Raw genomic sequence first — 22,578 nt, 5'->3', positions numbered from 1 at the left:
CGTCATGTATGGACAGATTTCTTTCAAATATATATTTTCTAAAAGATTTTGCAAGACAATAAAAGAACTTATTAAATGTGAAATTGTGTCAGCTTCATTTTAATATATGTTAATATATTACTTGATGCATGTTTTTACATTGAAATCAAAATGTTTTGTTTCAATAAATGCTGTTCTGAAATCATATGTCTGATATGGCTTGACCAATCACATTAAAGCTTTATACTTACATCATGTCACACATTTGCATATACATTCATTTGATAATGGGCTGGTTCAAGATGGCCGAATAGCAGATATTAATCTAAAAATGCATTAAAATCAAACTGAATGCACATAATCTTTTTCAGATCAGACTCAAAATGGCCAATGGGCGGACATTAAACGAATGCTATTCCAGAGTCTGATTGGAATCAAATTTAACAGCTACCTTGTACATAATGTCACACATATTAAAATGCATTTGTTTCAAGCTCTAATTCAAAATGGCTGGCTCATATCAGTCTTGATTGCTATTGAACAGGGACTGTTCCGTATTACCTTGGAAGGGGCTGTCTGTATTAGTCCAGTTCTCTGACAGTAGCATCAAGTATGCCCTCTGTGGCCAAGTTAGGAATTAGATTAATGGAGCATGAGACTTGATTCACTCAATCTAAAACTCTGTTTGATAGATCGAATGACATTTGGCATTCCTACTTTGTATTTTATAGTTAGTTTATATTCAAGTAATAATAACATTTCGTTTAACTGTCTCTCATTTATTGGTCTGTTTATCAGTATGCCCTGTCTCCAACTGTCTTGACCTCTGACCTCTACTATTTGTACATGCATGTAATACAAATTGATAAAATATTCACTTTTACCAAACCTGACATTTTATATTCCCAGTGGGGGTGTGTCTACAATTTTCAAGATTATCAGTGCCATAATTTTCCTGCATAAACGGTGATGCAATTTTTGCACAATTTTATATATTTTTGTAAAATTTCTTTGTTAGATTACACTACATTAAAATTGCTTTATTTTACCTACTTGTCTTAAGCAACATTTTTGATAAAATTTAAAAAAAAAGGTTTTAGTTTATTTTGTAAAAGAAAAGTTAAATTGACATCAAAGAATTCAGGTACAGTGTATTAATATTTTATTCTCGGTGTTTATGTTGATATTAAAATACACATGCAGTGCAGTCAGTTTTATGCAAGCTATCACTATAATTTATTTATATGTGATTTTACTGCTGATCTAATATATAACAGATGTCCTACAATGTGTTAGGACTTGAATCTTTAAAACTTCAATAAAGATTGGTACTGCATTCAGAATGCTTGTCTTAGTTTAATGTCATAGTCAGGTCTATTTAATATTATTTGTAGGGGAAACTTTACGAGGTCACCCCTGTTTCACCAACTTGTAATGAAAATATTTCTTGAATGTTAAACAATAGCACTGAATTTGTCTGAAAGATGTGGAATAGTATATAAATGTTAATTTGGCTGCTTGTATATTTTTAAGAATTTCATTCCCTGCTTTTTCACTGATTAGAGATGGTTTTCACAGAAAAAAACAACAAAAAACAAGCGTTTTTAACAACATGTGCATGTATAGTCTGTATACTTTTCTTTATCCAATCCCTGTAGTCGCCTAGGAACAATAACCAATTTATCTTATTAGTTATGCAAATATATTCAAACATGACTGATTATAGGCTGGCCTCACAAGAATACTTGTTGTTCATTGGTCAGTTTAAATTTTCAATCTACCAATCAAATTTACTCAATATTTGATCAAGGTAGCTTTGTTGAATGTAGATTACATATATATTTGATCATTTATCCATGGATTTGCAGAACAACAAGTAGTTAACAGTGAAATCTTTTTGAGAGAATTCCACGGGTCTACAAACTTGATTCTGACCAACAGCTCATCACAAAACTCTAGCAAGTTACATTTTACTGTTCACTAGTGACTAGAAAATATTGAGACAGATATTTCTGTGAATTATAATAATAATAACTTTATTACACAACTAAATCATCAGAGGATTTAGTAAGGTGAAGAGAATAGCAAGTCAAGAATAAACAAATGAAATAAAAACAAACAAAACTTAAAAAAATAAAGACTAAAGAAATATCAAAATAAAAACTTCACTATTTTCGCAACTTTTAATCAGGAGATTTATAGATAGTATCTTTAAGCTATAGTGAAAGGGCTTTTGTATTTTTCATTACCTCAATAAAAATATCATCTGGTAAATTGGACTTGAGATCACAATCTTCAAAAAGTCTTTTCCTTTCACTTTTAAAGGAAGGACATTTAAGGATAAAATGCTTCTCATCATCAAGAGAATTTACGTTACATCTTTTTTATGTTCTGAAATCTAACAAAATTTTTGGTTTGTTCCTTCTCTCTAGTTCAATCTATAAATTGTGATCACTGAGTCTAAATTTACTTAATATTTTTCGAAGGTTGAAATTATTTATATTTTTCAGATAATTTTCAAACTCAAAATTTTCTTTAAATAAACAGTAAGTCCTCAATTTATTCCTTTCACAATCCTTACTATTTGCTTTTGTTAATTGATTTTTCAAAGACAAAATATAATCATTTGTCAGTTTTAATTTAATTACTTTTGACAATTGATTACTGTTACTCACAATAATTTTTTTTTCAATTTCATTAACATCGTGTTCCCCTAATATGTTGTCTACATGCTTAATCCATGTTGATTGTATACTGTGGTTGTCTTTTTATATCAAACATACTGTGCGAAATGTTTTTAGAAAAAACAACTGCATGCAGACAAGCATACATTGAATGACTAGCAAACAGAATTCTAAATAGAAAAATGTCTGATTGTGTAAAGGTATTTAACAGCACTAGAATTTAAAGTGACATTCATCAAAAATGTTAATGCATTTGCTCACACAGCAACGTGTGTTTACGTATTGCTATTGACCAGTTTCTGGAAATATATAGCTTACAGCCAGTTTTGCATTTACAGGCAAGCTAGTAAATTCAAAATTACAAACATGAGCCCAGAGATCTATTTATGTTACAACTAGTATAGTGTCATGTAGGTGAAGACATAACTGGAAAAATGAAAAGCACTTATAGAACTTTTTGCTCAGTTTGCAGTGATGTACATACATCATAAACTTGTGAAAATTTGCTATTCTGTAGTCTGACCTTTTGAATGTCAGAGTTATTGGTGCCACATTTTGCACATGTCTTTTTCAGGTTTTTGTTAATTTTGGACAAAATAGACATAATGTACCATTCGCTACAAGTGTTGTTAAAAAATTAAGTTTATTGATAGTTTATTTTGTGGCAATAGTTTGTCAGGGTAGCAGGGCCTGTACTTCACATATACATCAAGGTCCATTGCCTTGATACCAAATGAGTTTGTCTTGATCCCCTTTGATATTATTCTTGTTTGCAAAAGCAATTTTAAAAATTTTAGATATGAGATTGTTACTTTCTCAACTGTGAAATTCAAGCCCTGGGATATATGTCATAATTTTTAACAATTTCATAAACAAAAATGGAGAAAAAACATCAATAGCTTAGGAAGTAATTTTATATTTTCATTACAGTGCAAAAATATATACTTTAAATCAAATAGTTTTAACTGAGTGCTGATGTCAACTCTTGACACCAGTCACAAATTAGAACCTATCTCATTTTTTTTACCGATATATTTTTCTCAAAATTTTAATCAAGATCATAGCCAATAAAAAATTATGTATATTTGTTCCAAAAAATTACACGAGATAATGTATAAATGGACAAATTTTGGCAGGGAAAATTATGGTGTTCAAAAGATATAAAATGCTTGGAATAACAAAAATAAATAAATAGTTAAAATAATAATCTCACCCACCTTCATAAACATGTTAATCATAATATCTAGCAATTATCAGGGATTTGAAGCTTACTTTAGTTTAAGTTAGATATTATTATAAAGTTTTCAAATGTAAAATTTATCAGTAGCCGAAATTTCTTTGTACAAGTGTATACATTGTGATCACAATTTTCTGTTGAATAAAATGATTTTATTATTCTAATTACATATGCTGAATAAAATCTGCATGATTGTGCCTAACAAGTTAGTGGTAATAGTTTACTTAGCTTAATACATGTGGATTAAATAAGCGAACAAGCACCCTCATGCCATGGCCATGTACCCCTTACCCTGGGAAGCAGGTCCTCTGGCAACCATAAATTTCTGATTGACCAGGAATCACACGTGGCCACAGTCTTCAACTGTGACTTGTCTGATAGTAATTTTGGCCCCAAGGAAGCCATAGAATGCTCCTTTTTAAGTTAGAATTATCAAAAACTCCACATCCTGGTAGGGAGAACCCTATCTCCCCTACTTGGTGGCGCCGCTGAATTGCACTGCTCCCTCTTGCAGTTTTTTTCTAGAAAAACCCCTTTTAATACCTATGGAGTATCTAATGTGGAACAGAACACTGGCAGGCAGTTCAGGCAATTTACTGCCTGTGGTGTGGTTAATAATGTTAAAAAAAAAATCTAATAAGTTGTTATCTGCACCACAGTGGTGGCAGTTAATAAATGACTAACCTTATTAACCTGTCAGGATCTGTTGTAAGTCAAGATAAAATGCAGTTTGTGATATGATGACATTGTTTATCACTGCATTAGTGACCTAAATACCTTAGGGTACATTGATTCAATATTCTATCCTGTTAACACAAGCTCTTGCAGATTTTGTTATTCTCCAGTTTAGTCTTCGGATATTATTACCATTCCATAATGTCAGTCAAATTGCAAGGTATCATCATCATCGAGTTGCTTGACATTTCTTTAGATTGTGTGATTATAGTTAGTAAACGATCTGCTAAGTATTATAAATTATTTATTATGTAATACTTTTTAGGTTACAGTTCCCCTTCAGGAAGAAGCATATTTGATGATTTAAGTTATTTGAAGTTTTTTTTCATTGAAAACTATCAACCAATCTCTACTGACTGAGATTACTCCCCCCCCCCACTCTCATTAGATTGTTAGCGCTAAAACGTCTTCGATTTCTATCAATTCCTTACATTTCTGATATACATTGCAGAAAAAAAAAAGTGCATAGAGGGCGCACTTCCATGTACCAAGCCCATTTTGTTTTATGAAAGTTCAGTTGCAATGTTATAGATATTTATTATGTCTGTTATATGAATATTATCATGCATTAATTCACCTTTCGTAAAAGTCGTACCCTCTAGTGCTGCAGCCCTTCTATGACGTAAATTGCTGACACCGAGGTCATTTTAAATCGTCCATCAATGGTTATTATGCTTTTGACAGATTTTACTTTATTCTGGATGACGGATGACTGCACTACCAAAACACAGTTGTCATTTTGAACGTCATCGCTTTCACTCATATACGTCAAAAATGATGTCACAGAAGTGTTCTGTCAATAGTGGAGGTAACTTGTAGTGTATTGCTGTCAGTCTATTATTTTTAATATACCTGTACATGATATATAATTTAATAATTTCTGTCATAACTTAAAGAATATTTTTCAAAAAAGAAGCCAGATGATAATCTTTCCTATATTACTTTCAAAAATTTTTAATAACAAAATTTTGTTAATTTAAATCATTCATTTAAGTCAGTTTATATCCAAATATACCAAAAACCTTTTTAATAAACACTTATTTGTTTATATTTTACCTAAATCGAATTTGTTTTTGTTTGTTCTTCAACTGTAAGCTAATATTAATTATTGTAAAGAAATTGTTTTAATTCCTGTTACTGTCCAGTAACTGATTTATAGAACACTATATATATTTTATTTCTTTGTTATTTATCTTGAGTTTCGATTGGGGATGTTATTGAAACCGTACTGTCCGCAATCTGTCTGCAAGAATTCAGGATATTTCATATCAAATTAACCGTTTCTAATCCATCTGGGTTTTGGAACATACTTCAACTACTTTTACACATCGCTGATTTCATCGGTGATCTTAACTCTTCCGTCAGTGCGTACGTGTAAATAACAGTTTGTTTTCACATTCAACCCATTTAGCATGTTGAATAATGCGACAGGCAATTGAATGGTGAAATCACGCAAGCCTACTTAAACATTATGCTGTTCTGTGGTTAGGGGTGATTTTGGCATCACTGGGGGGCCCTATGTAAATGAATCCCAAGCCAATTAGCGAATCGGTTTGAACATGTCAAGTATTCTTAATTAACCATCAGGATATTCAATATTAGCTTCTTGTTTATCTGAGTTCACTTTCCTTTTTTAAATGCTTTATTGGAAAGAGCTCAAGGGTAAGTCTCCCAGGTGAGGTTCACTGATTGATGTCTTAGGATACACATATGAAAACTGGAATCACAAAAATGCTGCACCTTTGCCTGCTCATTTTAAATAAACTTTATGAAGCTTTGTCATTTTTTTTATATTTTGCTGCCAAAACTTATTATTGATTAATGTTGTTACTTTATGTGGAAACATGAATTTTATTTACAGTGGCCTCTCTTTGAGTTGTTCAATGTACCAACATGTGCCCGAGGTGGCCAGTCGTATTTTATGTGTGAAGTATTATACTTGACAGAATTTTTGGAATTTTCCGAATCCCGGTAACTATTCATCGTTAATAACAAGTGCGATTCAGTATTAGGGACACTATCACTAAGGGGGAGGTTTCAGTCGGAACAGCTGTTGAAGGGATGTATAGATGTGAGGTATGGGTACAGATGGTAGTCATCACGCAGGAACATTGGATAAATTAAAGTGGAGTCTTCTCTATTGGGTAGGTTTGATAATGAGCTTCCTGGGCCATATAGGTTTGCATGTAATACGAGGATCTGTATAAATCTGCCAACCAGAGAGTCTCTGTTGCTGTTTATATCCCTGAACTTGGCTGGGTTCTGACAGTCGGTAAACATCGTCCATCATCATCGTTATCATCGGCTGACTTGAGGATAGTATTTATGATGTAAATTGGAATGATAGTGAACTGTTTGGCAGTGATAATCAGCTGATGGATTACACAATGACAGTCTTCTGATTCAAGGTGGGCGATCAAAGTTGAAATTCTCCGATAATGGGCCATTGCTGGTCAGGATGCATGGTAAATATTTCATCTCCTACATTTATGACTGTGTGTGTGTCATTGAATTTTTATTTCAAGTAACTTGAGATGAATTTATCACAATGGAAACTTTATTTATATGCCTCCGTGACTTCAGTGTGAGTCCTTGTCTCAACGATTTTTGTATAAAGGTTAGATAATGTTACAATTTGATAAGCCTAGGAAAAGGCACAAAAAAGTTACTGTCTTAGGGTCATGATTCAATAAATTTTGGAAATTATATTGGTGGACCACAGAACTTATTGCTAAGTAATTTAAGTATTTTATATCGGTTCTGCAATTTGTTATCAGTTTGTTGGTAGATACCATTTTGGACTTATACTCTGCTTTTTTTTCCCATTCCAAGTGATTTTATGAATTGACTTACACTGTGGGTTCATGAAATAAAGTTTTTTTTTTTCATTGATTATTCAACAAGATTTTAGGCCATCATCTATTGCATATGTGTTTTAAGCCAGTTCTGTGTTTTTTTTTACGACATATCAGATTATTTTTAAGGCTAAGATGTCTAATTAGAACAAATTTTCATTTTATTTTTTTTAAGTCCGGGTGGTTTAATGAATTGCCTTAGGTTAAAGCAGTACATGTAAAGTGTGTGGTAGATTTATTTAAATTACAACCAGATTTTAAAGCTATAATCTGTGACAAATATTTTCATGTAATGTTGTTTCTTATCAATGACATTATTTCCAAAAAGGAATTTGTATGACAGGATCGTAAAACTGTTGGATATTGGAGGTATTGAACCTTATATTAGGATACCAAGGTTTGGTCTAAGCAGTAGTCCATGGCATGATTGATGTTTTTTCTTTGTCTGTTGTTTACTAGCATAGTACTCATTATTTTTATCAATATTTGTATTTTATTTCGTACATACACTTCAGCTCAGTTTCTTAAAGTCAGTGTGGGCCAAAAATCCAAAAGTTTTAGTTTCCAGTGTGTACATATTATGGTTGCTTTAAAATCAACCTCACCTCAAAGAATCATTTTTTTTTCAAATTTCAAGAAATTTGGCCATTTGCTTTTTTTCAATAGAGAATATAAATAATTTAATTTAATAAAAAAATAAGTCTAGCCAATCGGATCTGAAATGGAGCTGGCAATCATGAGTGTTTAATTTGTGTTTAATCTGTAAAATTAATTAATGAACTTATTATTTATTGTAATATCATCCCTGAACGGTCTTGTGTTATGTGTGTCTGTGCTAACAGCTGAAAAAGTTGGAACAAATCCAGTGTTGCCTTGTATGACAGAAGTTGGATCGGAATCAATTGGAATTCCTGTGCTATCTTATCAACTGATATCTTTAGTTATTAAGTTTACTGATAGCTTTGAGTGCTATATGTTAGTGTTCTTTATAGTGTATGGTTAGGGTAGGGATCTTCTCCAAAATATTCCACTAGGGATCTTCTCCAAAGTGTTGTGGTATGGAATGTTTTCAAGTGTTCAGCTAAGGTTCTTCTCTTAGGGATCTTCTTGAAAAGTGTTCAATTAGGGGTCTTCTCGAAAACTGTTCAGTCAGGGACCTTCTCAAAAGTGTTCAGTCAGGGACCTTCTCGAAAGTGTTCAGTCAGGGACCTTCTCAAAAGTGTTCAGTCAGGGACCTTCTCAAAAGTGTTCAGTCAGGGACCTCAAAAGTGTTCAGTCAGGGACCTTCTCAAAAGTGTTCAGTCAGGGACCTTCTCAAAAGTGTTCAGTCAGGGATCTTCTTGAAGTGTTCAGTTAGGAATCCTCTCAAAAAAATATCTCCCCCAAGTAAAGTAGAATGCAATTAGAATGATTAGTAGGTAATTGATTAATCTTAATAAGGTAATTTTTTTTGTAATACCCTGATGGAGTGTAAATATAGCAGCTTTTATGTAAAGTATCCTTTCAATCAATTTCTGTTATCAGTAATAAAACATGTGATTGAACAACTTTTGGAGAGGTTCCCTTATAAAGAGTGATGAGCCATGCATGTGATTTTCTGACCTTTGACCTGCCTACATTATCGCTGTATGACTTGCGTACATTACAGTTTGAAATATTCCCTGTATAAACACCATCTAGACTAGACTCACATTCTCTCTGTTATAGAAACTAAAAGTTCATTAGATCAGATGAAATACCTAATATGACAGCATATTTATCATGTCACAATTTGAGTCTTACTACGATTAGTCAACAAATGTTTCTTTTGTACCAGAGCTTGTAGTAATGTGTTGTGGATACTGATAACACTGATTTAATTTATCTAATGATAATTAATAATAATAATAATTAATCATTTTCACTAATTTTTTTCATAGAATTTATATCGATGTCTGTCGTACTACAGAGTGAAATATCACTCAAATATCAAATATGTAACCATAATTTCTGCTTATTTTTGATTCACAAATTATTTTCTGCTATTTGTATACAAATTGTATTAATATCAACACTCACATTTACAACCATTTTTAATCACACTGTGTTTTAGCTTTTTACTTATGCTCTGTAAGTTGCCAATTTTGTTTCACAGTATGTCAGCTAACGGTACCAATCATACATTTCTACAAAGAATTCAACCTGATTAGACAAAATCTTCTTATAGCAATAAAATCGAAAAAGGGGTGCCCAAAATGTATGACACAGGAATTTTTATAATTTTTATATCTTATCGTTACTGTAATTGAAGATAAAAAGTATGTGGCATGGCGTTCATGAGACAACCAGCGACCTACATAACATGACTATTAAATTATTGTTACGAAATTAACCATGTACTGGCCAATGCAAGAATGTGTATATGAATTAGAACACGTTTCTGCCACGTTCTTGATACATGCATTTTGACGTAGTCCAGTCAGGATCATCCTAATAAGCTGCACTGCTGTAATTGCTAAATTGTTCATAATTAAATAATTGCAGGATATTTGTGAAGACGAAAGTTTTTAAATATCGAGTGTTTCTCCCTCCCTGTGACACAGGGACACATGAGAAAATATTCACTACTGCAAAATGTAGTAAAATATTGATGGTAAAACTGACAGTATAAAAATGTCTAGAATAATAGTTTCCCACAATTCCATAGTACAGTCCCAGGGATAGTCATCTTTCTCTTTAAAATTCAATCATCCAAACACTCATCTTTTTCATAATGAAGTAAATTTTGTTCACATCTGCGTTTAAGGATGGACCCAGCTTAAACATTTCGAAACACAAATTTTCCGGAAATTTTTGTTAAATTATTCCCTGTGGCTTGCTATAGGAAAGTCCTAAGAAAAAAAACTTGGGGTTCCCAAACTAGTTTTATGAATGTGAAGCTCATGTATTTTGACAATGTTCAATTTACCATAAAATCAAAGTAGGGCTTGACACTAGGAGGAAAGTCTGTTTCCATGGAAACAAGTATGGTTTACTCACTTTTAATTTGCTTTTTTTCCATTTATTTGTTGACACCAGGCTTTTTGCCAGCCATATCTCTACCAGTCATTTCAGACAGGCACTCCACTCTCTAGACAGTTACAAAATTTTTATTGAAAATTACTCGTAAATTACAAAATAACTATATATAATCACCAATTTTTTATTTGAATACTATAACAATTTTTAGAAAGCATTTTCTATTTTGTGACCTGGTTGACATTCTGTGACTTTGCATGATATTAAGAAATTAAATGATTTTTGAGCTCCATTTTTTACAAACTTGTTCAGGTTTTTTAATTTCATGCGTACTGAGTCAAACTTATCTTTTTGATACCAAGTAAGTATTATGCTGATGATGATATGAAATATACCTGGGAAATGACATTTCAATCAACCAACAGTTCATTTTAAAATGACTTTTGTTGTAGCATAAACATTAGACATGTGGGTTCATTTGGTTCCATGAAGGTCTCCGCAATACACGAATGAAAAAATTGACAAAATAATTCAACTCGTATCATTGAAGTAAAAATTGTTTCACATTGTGTGTATCATTAAAAAAAAATGTACACCAACTCATAAACAGGTATTGGAACAAAGAAAACATGGATTCTCATTACTCTGATCCCAGGGGGAAATGAACAAAGAAAACATGGATTCTCATTACTCTGATCCCAGGGGGAAATGAACAAAGAAAACATGGATTCTCATTACTCTGATCCCAGGGGGAAATGAACAAAGAAAACATGGATTCTCATTACTCTGATCCCAGGGGGAAATGAACAAAGAAAACATGGATTCTCATTACTCTGATCCCAGGGGGAAATGAACAAAGAAAACATGGATTCTCATTACTCTGATCCCAGGGGGAAATGAACAAAGAAAACATGGATTCTCATTACTCTGATCCCAAGGGGAAATGAACAATAATATTTTAAGCTTAAGCTTAAGTTTGTTTTGTTTGCTTGAAACCCTGTAGGTAAGGTCAAAGGTCGGCTATCCATCTACACTAATGATTTGATATGCGGTTAATACCTGCTCTATTTGTTAACGAGTCGTCTTTTAATCAGTTTTTGTTATTTGATCCTTGTTTCCAGTCAATATCAAGGGTATAATTAGCCTGATGATATTCAGTTACGCTTGATTTGTATTAATTATGTTTTTTCTAATTCCGGTAATGGTGTCACCGGAAATCTGTGAGCTAAATCTTGTATGAGTGAAATTGACCCTTTCAGACATTCTCACCAAAATTTTTCTGTACTTTTTTCTTATATTTTTCAATATTTCTGGAAATGAACTTTAATTTTGAAGCTAACAGAAAGAAATTGAGTAAATTTTCAGTTTTTACTCAAAACATTTGGCTATTTTCGTTCTTCTGAAGGAAAATGCAGACTATAAACAGGACTATTTTATGAATTTGTGATAAAAAGAGGGAACTGGTGGTGAAAAGGTTAAGATGAAATTGACTACTCCATGATTTGGTTACCTTGTCAGTGTATTGATATATCGGGTGAATAGTTCTGTTAACCCTTTTACTACTTCATCATTGATGTAAACTTTCACAATGTTGAGTGTTTCAATGTGTTTTCATTTATTTGTTTTTCCTAAACTTTGTTATCAAACTAATATCTGACACTAGCAGTCTGGAAAAAGTTAGTTTAAAACATTTGCTATCATTAATTCAAAATTTCTCTTTTCAGAAAACTGTGTCATCGACATTGACCTATTAATTATTTATGTCTCGTTCTAACCTTTCAGTACTAACTCATCATGGTATTGTCACTGAGCATAAACGATCGCACAAGCATAGATCTCGTAAAGTGCTTATCAGATGTAAACCTCACAAAATTATTACTACCGGTACAAGTAAGAAAAAGATGTATAATAATTATAAACTGTAAATAAAATTATAAAATAGTTTTTAAACTTAAAAACAAGATGGCATACTTTATAATGTTGGGATATTTTATCGTTTTGTGACTTAAATTATGATTATCATAAGAATAATGTTAAGTATGCACTCGAACAGTACGGGATCATAACGACCTCTGCTACATGTCAGTCACGATACTGACACTGTACATACTTTGCAATACTTGCATGATAACCACACTATAATCTATTTCAATACTTGATAAATGCATCAAAATACATATATGTATGTTGAGAATCTTATTTTAGCTTCCTTTAGTATATCTACTCATTCATAAACTTTTAATCAGGTATTTATATAAATACAGGTTTATTAATTTCAAAAGATTATAAATTGTTGTTCAGAAATACACATAATCATAATACAATATGGCATACCACAAAAATGTCTGTGTGTGAAACTTTGAGTGACCGAGGAAAGAATTATTATTCAATCAGTTTTTATTCAAGCTTTGAGTCGTTAGATAGCATTTAAGTTGTAAAGCTGGAATGCTTCCCACTGACTCTCCGAACAGTTTTAAGATTAGAATTTGTATAATTGTCTATCATATTCATTTGCATGTGAGTACATTTCATGCTGAACTGACTGCTGTGTGAGTATGTGAATTTTAGATTCACCTTACAACCTTTACATCATTGTCAACATTTTAACATTTTTTTCTTTCTAAATTCCAAATTGTGTATCGGTATATTAGTTTTGTGTCAATAAGACATGTTTGTTCACTTTGCAGCAATTTAGCGCATTCTCTACCCAGTCAACAGTTTCATTTTTCATCATAACTAGATCTTTCTGTGCATACTAATATAATTTGCATATCATCACTTTCATTACATTTGTTAAATTTTCCACCTTTCTGATGCTGTCTATGCATATTAATTAGATAATTTGCATATCAACACTTTCATTACCATTGTTAAATTTTCCACCTTTCTGATGCTGTCTATGCATATTAATTAGATAATTTGCATATCATCACTTTCATTACATTTGTTAAATTTTCCACCTTTCTGATGCTTGTCTATGCATATTAATTAGATAATTTGCATATCAACACTTTCATTACCATTGTTAAATTTTCCACCTTTCTGATGCTGCTATGCATATTAATTAGATAATTTGCATATCAACACTTTCATTACCATGTTAAATTTTCCACCTTTCTGATGCTGTCTATGCATATTAATTAGATAATTTGCATATCAACACTTTCATTACCATTGTTAAATTTTCCACCTTTCTGATGCTGCTATGCATATTAATTAGATAATTTGCATATCATCACTTTCATTACATTTGTTAAATTTTCCATCTTTCTGATGCTGTCTATGCATATTAATTAGATAATTTGCATATCATCACTTTCATTACATTTGTTAAATTTTCCACCTTTCTGATGCTTGTCTATGCATATTAATTAGATAATTTGCATATCAACACTTTCAATACATTTGTTAAATTTTCCACCTTTCTGATGCTGTCTATGCATATTAATTAGATAATTTGCATATCATCACTTTCATTACATTTGTTAAATTTTCCACCTTTTTGATGCTTGTCTATGCATATTAATTAGATAATTTGCATATCATCACTTTCATTACATTTGTTAAATTTTCCACCTTTCTGATGCTGTCTATGCATATTAATTAGATAATTTGCATATCATCACTTTCATTACATTTGTTAAATTTTCCACCTTTCTGATGCTGTCTATGCATATTAATTAGATAATTTGCATATCATCACTTTCATTACATTTGTTAAATTTTTCACCTTTCTGATGCTGTCTATGCATATTAATTAGATAATTTGCATATCATCACTTTCATTACATTTGTTAAATTTTCCACCTTTCTGATGCTGTCTATGCATATTAATTAGATAATTTGCATATCGACACTTTCATTACCATTGTTAAATTTTCTGATGCTGCTATGCATATTAATTAGATAATTTGCATATCATCACTTTCATTACATTTGTTAAATTTTCCACCTTTCTGATGCTTGTCTATGCATATTAATTAGATAATTTGCATATCATCAATCTTTCGCCTTGCCACACTTTGTTAGGTCATGCTATTGTAAGTAAATTATCTTAAATGTCAATTGATATTGACACTTTTTGACATATATCTTATGTAACTGATATAATCAGAAACTGGAGATGTTTAGGTAAGAAATATAAATTGTCAGAGCTAAAAATAAATTTTATCAAGGTTACTTCTTCTATTAAAGATGAAATCTTGTAAAATCACTGACATTTTACAGTGTGTGATAACAGTGGTAACAAAAGTTTTGACAAACAATTATTATTGTGAAAAAACGGTTACAATTAATTTTCATAACTACAAGTATTATCATCAATGTCACTGTTACATTGTTACATGTTTGTAACACAGTGGTCAACATAACCACGTCCACACACAGTCATACACAGGTATATTTGACAGTAAATATGATTGATATCAAATTGGAAGATTTTGTCAACATAGGGGATGATTGTCAATCATCTGCTTGCAGGAATTCCCTGTGTGCCGCAATTAAACTGACCTATGAACAGAAACTTTGAATAAATCTACTCAGCTAGGAAGATGAGGCAAAGAAAAAGGTTTTATTCCTCGTCATTTCATTTGTCAGTTCAAAACCATTCCACACACTGTTTTTGCAGTTTTGCATACCTGTAAAGTGTGCCACATATGGTATGCTATATGAACAAATGTTTGTTTTCTGTTTCAGAGGATGTTTTCTTGATATTAACTTTAATGCATATATTAGAATGTTTTGTTTTTTTGTGTTTTTTTCACTGTTTAGAGAAATTATATACATACACATGTACATGCATCATGTTTGATATTCAAAACTCGTGTTATTGAGTTTAAAAACTAATTAAAAAGCCTTATAAGATTTGTTAAATGCATTGATTTTTGTTGCTTATTGCCATGGCAACACAAGTAAATAAACAACGGTTTTGTGTTTCACTAAAATGGTTGCAAAAAAAGTGTTTAAATCTACATTCATTATAATATAAATATAAATAAGTGATTAAATAGCTGTCAAATTGACAACTTTTTACTATTTTACAAGGAATACAAGAATGGTAATATTTTATTAGATAGTTGACTTTGATTTGAATATGGGTCAAAATGATACAAAAATGATGAATGTAAACATAAAAGTCAATTACCATGGCCTCATTGATTTGTTTTGATATAATGAATCCTAATTATTGGCATTCCAAGAAATTAGGGATGAGCCAATCACATTTTTGGGATGAGTCTTGTAACTTACATGAACATGATTCAATCATATTCTTTGCAGCTGTACAAATTGTTAAATATTTTTGAAAAAATGCTAATTCTATAAGGAATGCAAAATGTATCATTTTCTGTTATTTTTCCTGTTATTTGATTGGATTTTTCCTCAGAATGTTCACATACCAGGCATTTGATAAGTCACATATGGTGATTCCCTCCCTGGAAGATTTGAACACACAGTTGGTAGCTATCTATAATCAAATTCAAAACCACTGTTAAAATTACAATTCTCCCTTTGTAAATATATTATTTTCTCTCTGTATCTTTGCACCACTCTCAGTACAACACATAAAATGTGTTCAAATCATACTGTTTTATCTGAATAATATGAGGTTATTACGAGGATACCTCAAAGTATGCATGAAGACAGTACAGCGTCAGTATCGGCCGACGCGCAGCGGAGGCCAATGCGATGGTGTACTGTCTGTACTGTTTGGAATCTGTTTTTCCTAATATGCTAGGATGAAAATACCCCATAAAATACCGCAAAATTACGGCACGCTGTAACTTATGGCGTTACAGTGACAGATGTATGACAATATGATATATTAAATCTGCACTTTATGCATTTTAGATGAATTTCATTTTTTTCAGTTTGGTATTAAATATCAAAAATCTTGGTGCAAAATTGTTGTGTATTTTTCTATGGGTTTCCATTGACTACAGATCTTGATCAACATTTTTGATCAAGGTGCATTATTTACCAACTTTTTCTTAATGACTGAACCACTTTTGTAGCAAAATATTATCTTCTGAAAGCATGGTTTCCCTAAAGTGTTCATGAATGAACGAATAAATACTTAATATATACCATAACACTCTTTAGAAATGGCTTGATGCACTCTCATTTGTGTCTGTACTTCAACATAGTGATGTGAGCTGATCGGTTTTTGGTGCACAAATTCTACTGGAATTTCAGTAGTATATTGCTCTGGGCAACGACCACTGTGCCAGAACTTGTCAAGCTAAATGAGGTTTTATCATTACCAGATCAAGCAAATAATGATGTTTGTGAAAGCGCCCTCTAGAGGCAGCATGCTGATCTAATTAGCCACCAATGCTGAAATCTATTGAATAGGGTGTAATGAATTTGTTTATATTATGTGAAGTTGACTGGAGTAGAACATGTATCTGCTAGCTGCTGCTGCTTATATATAGTTCTATTTTTAGTTCGGCTTTCAGTTACTGCTATGAGACATACAAGTTTGCTAAAACCTGTTGTATGAGGGCACCAGTCCAAGTTGACCTCAGGTCAAGATAAAAATAGCCCAGTTTGTTTTCTTAAAGTATTAAGCCCAGCAGTAGTTCAAAGTAAACGGCTTTTATACAAGAAGAAAATTGAGGTCATTTTGAAAGAATTTAAATCTGTTTGTAATGCATGCCAGGTAGTGTATGTCTGAATGCGAATGGGAAAAATCAGTCATGCTTAGTGGGACGTTGCCGTTAAAATAAGTCGTCTGTAAATTGAATCTGTGCGTTGTTTTATTGTGGGTGATTACAAGAAATTGCAGGATTAAGGATTCCTCGTAAGATTGAAGTGATGAGATATTGATTTCGTCAACTTTCACCTAGAGGCTAAGTACGCTTTATTTTCATAAAAGTCAAATTTTTAGAATTTTAACATCTCAGCTAAGAAATATCAGAAAAATTATGTAGCATTGCCATTTAGATATTTGACTTGGAATTTTGTCTTTCCTTTTATCTAAAATGCAAAAATTTCTACCTTTGAAAATTCAACAGTTTATATGTAATAATAATATTAATAACTTTATTGCATCCTTAGAAATACAAAGTTTCTATCACTTAATAACAATGTAGATTATTTGTGATAACTACTACTATAAAAAGAAAGCAAGTAGGTAATGGGATAAAGTATGACGATGATGTTAAAAGTGTTTTGTTTTTTTAAATAAGTGCAATTCCAGTTCCCTACTTCTAGCAATTTTACTCATTTTTATATACTCATTTTTTGAGCCAATTTGCCAGGAAATCTGTCTAAAAATTTAGCAACAACAAATTTTATGAATTCAGCTCATCACTCAAGCATATGTCCATGAAACCTATGAATTATTAAAAATAAATTATTAAAAATGCATGCTGTTTGTCCATAGACCTTAAAAGACAAGGTCTATGGTTTGTCTAACAATCTACAGTCTCAGACAGACAGACTTACCATTATTTGCATGAAAGTTTTGTCTGACTCATCCAATACCACAAATGAGAGAACATCTCTTATTTTTGTCTCAGTTTAGCAAATATAGCGCTTTCGTATGCATGTTCTCAAATTGAAAATAAAAACAAAAGTGTTCTTAAACTGTGGATAGAGGGCAGTGTTACTCAAATATGTTTCAGTACTTTGCAGATACCCCCCCCCCCCCTCCCAATTAGTATATATTGGTATAATCATTACGTTATATAACCTTACAACTATTTACAGATCATAAGGAGAGGGTGGGGCAGGGGGGCTTGAATAAATTAAGTCATTGAAGAGAACAACTTGTACTATATCTGAAATTAAGTCTTTGAGTATTGTTCACGGTCAGCGCACCATTTTGTTTTTTTTCCCATTCTTTTTACTACTTTGACTCCACTTAAGTTCCTTGTGCTCTCTAAAAGAGAACTCTTATTTAAGTCTTTGTAGAGTCCTTGAAGGTCATTGGTTTATTCTGGCTTGGAGCCAAGTTTTTAGGTGCTGTATACACTGAATCTTGTTATATGGGAATGAGTGCCCTGAAAGACCATAAGGGTTTCACATAGTATAATACTCAGTGGCTTGTATTTACACTGGGGTTTCAAATGACAGAAACGACAGGGAGGCAGTAGAAGAGATAGAAGAGCCCATTCCAGATGCAAGAGATAGGGAATGAAATCCTATCTCCTGCTTCAGAGTTTGGAATATAGCAATACTTTTGGCTAGTAAAGGAATTCTCAACTGTGTGTAGTACTGTGGCAGTTGTGCTATCATTGGTGAAGTTTTTGTAGCTGCTCGAGTCTTGCCACCGGGAAGAGTGTTCAAGTTGTGTGTGTACAGGTATGTAGGGACTTATTTGTATTAGGTTTGTTATTGGCTGTAAATCAAGCCATGGCCTGGTATGCTGAGTATTTGTTCCCCTGTTTAGAGCATGGGCCAGCTTTAGTGTGATTTCATTTATGCTTGAACAATGCCGAGCCTAAGCACTTCACACCACTGTTCTGGATTGTCGAGGAGCGCACGTCAGTAACCACCGTTAATTTAGTCTCTGTTATTTGCACTAATTGACTGAACTTTGTTTGAAGATGATTCTTAAGTTTGTAGCCAATTAGTGTGTAAAGTTAAGGGGTATGCCATCAAATTCACAGGGGGGGGGGGGGGGCTGATAAAAATAGATGTACCTATGCATTTTTATTTGTGACGTTTTCAACAAAATTAAATAAAAAATACCCTTAGAATATCTTCTTCCCTCTCTCATATGCATACTGTAAATATAAATATAAAATAGTATAAATATTGATTATGAATTCAATGGAAGTTCCAATCATTAGCAGCATTTGAAGTTTACATGTGTCAATTTTTAATTTTCTTGTAATCATAGAATTATTAAAATTGGTGGAGACTACATGTCATATGCAAAAAGTAAATAAAAAATTACTTCAATGAATATTCATGGTACTGTTAATTTTCAGTGTTGCAATATTTGAAAATATCGTTGTTGTTTTAATGACTGAAAAATGTCAACAAGTTTTGTAATACCACAGGTACTGTTATGTAATTTCCAAATTATAATTTTAGTTATTAAGTGTATTTCTTGTGCTGTTTATGGACTTTATAATGTGCTTATCAAACAATTAAAGAGGTCAGGTCATGGTAAATTGTTGCTTATCAAGTTATTTTTGTGTGGTATACTAAAAATACCTCTTTTTGATTTCCATGCTGATTTTGTTGCCATGCCATTATTGCATGTAAATATATCTTTCAAATAAATGCTTCAATTTCCAAATTTGTTTTTGGTGAAAATACTTCCCAATGCTTATTTAATTGCTACTTTGTAATTTGCATTAATTGGAATGTCAGAATTTTCAGGAATTGACACAGTTGTGTAATCTTGAGTCTATTTGCTGAAACAGTATTTTTATTTCGCAGCTGAAAAATCTGGGGAACGCTTTTAAAGTTGATACGTACACTACTTAACGTACTTGAGTAAGCGAAATGCACATATATATGCAACAATACATTCTGATTGCGGTTATTACTCTTGGTAAAAGGTGTGACCACGGGCATAGTGAACCTTTACAGTAGATATTGTTACATGCTACTTGCAACATGCATTTTATAATTATTCAATTAAATCAAATTTACCGAAAACTCCTCTGTGTATGACACCTCATTATTTATCATTCAATATTCAAAAATATGCATGTATGGTGAGATTTCCTCTGAGTTTACCAATCATTTTGGTTTTAGTGAGTGTGTCCAAGTCAGAACTTGAACCTCACAGTATTTTAAGTCATTGACATTGTACCTTATAATGGCAACCAACCTAATCTGCCCACTTCTAAAGTTTCTCATCTTTCTCCTGGAAGACCACACACTGCATGTCAAAGCAGCCAACTAATGCATAACTATGAATACCATAGCATTATGTACTTTCCAAACCTTTTTTACAAGCCAGCACAGTATGTCAATCCTTTGAACTCTAAATCAACTTTATTATCTATACAAAACAAACGCAAATAATCTTGTCTGAATTGTTTTCAAAAATATTATTAAAGATATGTTGTCATTAGGTCCAAAACTAATGAATAATATCTAAAAATGTGCAAAGTGTTGAACCAAAATGTTTGTGAAATACAACATTATAATGCATGTTTAATTTAGTTTCTGACCAAATTATTTTGAGTGTTGATTATAATCAGCAAATATTGTAATTGAATGAGGATAGTCTCACCAGATATTTACTAAAAATTGTAGTAATTTTGTACGTCTTTTTTTGTAATATTTTTTAACTATTTACTCATACTTTTGGGCTTTCATGACTACTGGAACTTTAAAAAAATATGCCAAAAAATAAATAATTGATTCAAATAAAATAAAATAAATAATAAGATAAATATTTTTTTTTTTAAAATGAGTGGAAAAAAGCCCAAGATATGATCTTATTTAAATCAGATCGTTACTCATTTATTTTATTACATGAATGCTATGAAAACAATCTGGTTTTTTTATCATTGGAATTGGAAGGTGTGAGAGATGGGGATATATATTTAACACCAGACATATTCTGAATGAGGTACATGTATTTTCACTATAGATTATACTCAACTTGTTGCTATTGGCGATGATGACCCAGAAACTGACATTGGTCATTCTGAGTTTTCACCTGAAAAAGAGTGCAAGTTTTTTTGTGTGCAGGCAGGTGGAAATGAGAAACAGAGAATTTTTTTTTCTTGGCCTCATAAATGACACGTGTCCCTGCAAGTAAGTTTCTGGTATTCACGTGTCCTTGATAACACACTTAAGGCTATCTCTGGTATGTGCACTGTCTTTCTTGTTGTCAATAAAAACAAATTAGTTGATAGCGTCAACAAAATTTGTCAACAAACAACATAAGATGTTTGTCTTTATGTCCTTATTTCACCATGGGCTATGATGTTCTAGTATTCATTGACCAGCTACAAGTTCAATGTCAAGTTTAGAGCATTTATCCAACTATTTTCATCTGCATTACATTGGATTATAGTTTAAAATGGTGTTTATATAATTTATGCATGATCTCACAGTGGACTGGCATCGCACTAAATAAATTTCACATCAAGTTGAGTAAAACATTTCTGTTTTTTAAATGTAGTATTTAAACAGTTTAGTTGTCTGTGAACTGTTCGTTGTCAAAGCTGAAATGAAAGTACTGGTACATCCATGTTAAAAGTTTTTGGTCTCTTTGTTTTTTAAAATTTTGTATTTTAAAAACTCATTACAATTGTCATTTTATTGATTTATAAAAATTTAATTTTTCTTCTGTTTATTTTTGAAAATCAGAGTCACATGTGCACAATGGCCATAAAACTGAATAGATTTTGACTTATCTTATTTCATCATTTTGCAAATGCTGTCATTTTTGAAATAAATGAAATGGCCAAGTGTAACCAGATATGATAGTGAATGGAATACAAAAATATGAGAAAAAAAACATTGTAAATTTAAATATGATTTGTGGCTCAGTGTAAAAGTCATTTTTACAGAATAAATAATAAATGCCTTTGGGATGTCTCCTCCAGCAGCCACTACTAAGATAATATACAGTTTAGCGGTGTTTACACAGCATACAACAAATTACAGACAAGGCCAGGTTACATAAATAATACGGCTTGAACTTCAGAATTGTTAAGATATCCATTTTTGAGGCAAAACATTCTGAAAAATAACTTGGCCCTACTTAAATTGTGTAGTGATGATTTAAAGACACCAAGGCAGTCAGGTAAGGCTTCAAGACAATTGCCTTCATGACCTCTTTCAGTTTTGACCACTGATTTAGGGTTACAAGATCACATATTGACCTCATGTTAAATTTTGGTGCAAATTAATTATTAATTGCGTCATTAACCGTTTTTCCATTTTCGCATTTTCTTGCGATCATGTGACTTGGTATTTGCATAAATTAAAACAAATGGCATATTTTCAAAGTTTGAAACAAGATCTTCATTATGGTTTATAACATGTATGGGTAAAATGTATGTTTCAGTCTGTGCACCAGTGAACGTATGCTAACCCCTTAAGTCTGATAATTGCATCTTCATCCATCTACACATTACGTACGTGCATTTGTCTACTCCCTATGCTGCCA

At 31.9% G+C, this 22,578-nt stretch overlaps 1 protein-coding gene across 8 annotated transcripts in view; it reads left to right on the top strand.

The window, feature by feature from the left end:
- LOC100370078 (tensin-1-like) overlaps positions 1 to 22,578 on the top strand; it is a 144,738-nt gene that overhangs the window by 30,321 nt on the left and 91,839 nt on the right. The gene's annotated exons all lie outside the window — the stretch shown is intronic.

The sequence above is a fragment of the Saccoglossus kowalevskii genome, chromosome 22, assembly GCF_978046115.1.
Source record: "Saccoglossus kowalevskii chromosome 22, keSacKowa6.1, whole genome shotgun sequence".
NCBI lineage: Eukaryota > Metazoa > Hemichordata > Enteropneusta > Harrimaniidae > Saccoglossus > Saccoglossus kowalevskii.
Note: the sequence above shows the minus strand (reverse complement) of the source record. Positions and strands in the feature narration are given on the sequence as shown.